Here is a 2,500-nt window from a genome sequence, read left to right as displayed (position 1 = left end):
ATGTTTTATATTTCATTTTTTAAATTGTTTTTAATAAAAGTTCGAACTTGTAGCGAATGTTTTTATGTTGAATGGGTTGTGGCTTATAGCATCCTTCTTTTCTAATTAGGGTTGTAGCTTAGCTAGTCATAATGATAATATTATTGTTATAGTTGTTGTTGTTGTTGTTGTTGTTGTTGTCAGTCTGTTTGTTGCTTAGAATTATATGCTTATTGATGATGATAATTATAAATAATAATAATAATAATAATAATAATAATAATAATAATAATAATCATAATACTGATAATAATAATAATCTATCCCTATATAATAACGACTAAATGTTTGGATATATATATATATATATATATATATAGTCACGCTGAGTGCCATTACCAAACGTAAGGAGTGAGAGTAGTCATACCCTGGTAATAGAGGGTTACCCCGAGAGGTAACACTTGGAAATCAAAATCTCCCATAAAATGCCGAAACTGCCGTGTTATAGTTAGGAAAGGGAGCGTGGTAAGAAGGGTTGAATCTGTGTTTGTGCATATCTATCTAAATATTTAGCCGTCAATTTTTGACAGGTCGCGTACACTAGTAGTGGAATATTATTATATACGATTATTATTGCTTTTTAAACTCGCTTTTCAAAGTGCCTTTATTTAACATATGGAAATAATTCGGTTATTCATAGAAGTAATGAGGTTGCGTAGCATACGAAAGACTTTTTTTTATTATTTCTTTAATGTGAAATGTAAAATTTTTTAAAAATAAGGTGACCTAATTTATTTTGTGAGATTAGATACGATAGAAAGCACTAGTTATTATTATTATTATTATTATTATTATTATTATTATTATTATTATTATTATTATTATGTAAGAGAGAGAGAGAGAGAGAGAGAGAGAGAGAGAGAGAGAGAGAGAGAGTCGAATTCAGAGAGAGGGAAAAAAGAGAAAGAAAGAGATGGGTCGAATTCAAAGAGAGAGGGAGGAAAAGAGAGAGAGATATGTCGAATTCAGAGAGAGAGATAAAAAGATAAAGAAAGAGGGGGGGGGGGTCGAATTCAAAGAGAGGGAGAAAAAGAGAGAGAGAGATATGTCGAATTCAGAGAGAAAAAAAGAGAAAGAAAGAGAGGGGTCGAATTCAAAGAGAGAGGGAGAGAGAGGTCGAATTCAGAGAGGCTGCATTGACCTAGAGAGAGAGAGAGAGAGAGAGAGAGAGAGGAGAGAGAGAGAGAGAGAGAGAGTTAGGTCGAATTCAAAGGGAGACCACATTGGCCTCTTGCCAATGGAACGAGGGACTCTGGGAGACCGCCCAACCCGCCCGCATCAGCCCGCCCCCAAGGGATCAATGCGGGTGTTTCTGACCACCATCCTGTTGTAGGTCTTACTTCCCCCCTACCCCCCTTTCCTCTTCTTCCTTCTATTCAATTCGTTCTTCCTCATTTACCCCATTTACTTCCTCCTTCCTTAAGCCCTTCCTTCTTCTAGAGGAAAGATTAAGTTTCAGCATCACGAGTTTGCAGATGGATTGTGGGCTGTGGAAAAGGGTGATCATTTCCTAAAGGTGGCCTTTTAAATCTCCCTTTAAATCTCCCTTAATCTCCCTCAATTCCCCTTCCTCTCCATCCGAGACGAGTATCTCATTTTGAATTCCAGCCTACGTTTAATTTCGATTTTTAATTTTGGCATTATATGACCTTTCGTATGGCGATGCTAGATTATTAATATTTTTCTAAAACGCCATTTCGTTTGATTCTCTCTCTCTCTCTCTCTCTCTCTCTCTCTCTCTCTCTCTCACTATATTCTTCATATATATTCAATTGCGTTTAAGAGTGGGGATACCTCAACTTGGTGAAAGGGTTTGTGTATCATCACAATCAGCAAAGATGGACTAGTCAGCGCCACCCATACTAGATTGGTTTGCTGGGAGCGATCAGACTAAAGTCTCCCACCACCACCAATCAGCAGTTCCAGCGTGGGGATGAAAACTGACCAGACCCCAGAAATAAATAAGTACATGTCTGAGGTGTGTGTCCTGCAGTGGACTAGAAACGTCTGCAATTGTTGTTGTTGTTGTTGAGTTTATGAATGATATCTAGTGGCAGGTTCATCCGTCATTTATGACATTTATCAATTTATTTGTTTTGATGCAGAGGTAAAAAATCTATTGACTCTGCAGAAGCATCCTATGTATAAATGATCACAGGTCTGAGCTCAATTCGGATTTGGTTTCCATTTTAATTTTTCGATTTTGCTATTCAACTGTCATTGCTGACTTAATCGAAATTTGAAAAAGGGATGAATTTTGCTTTGGTATGGGTGATTTATGATAATTAAAATCAGGTGGAAATGGTTTTTTATAACGCGAATAAATCATTCAATTTTGGGCTATGAGCCTCTGGCTTCAAGAAATAACATTTGTAGCAACAACAACAACAACAACAACAACATTCCTCAAAAGTTTCGAAAAATCGTCAATAATTCCTCTTCCCGAAAAGCTAGTGCAACC

Source organism: Palaemon carinicauda, chromosome 3 (genome assembly GCF_036898095.1).
Source record: "Palaemon carinicauda isolate YSFRI2023 chromosome 3, ASM3689809v2, whole genome shotgun sequence".
Lineage (NCBI taxonomy): Eukaryota > Metazoa > Arthropoda > Malacostraca > Decapoda > Palaemonidae > Palaemon > Palaemon carinicauda.
Note: the sequence above shows the minus strand (reverse complement) of the source record.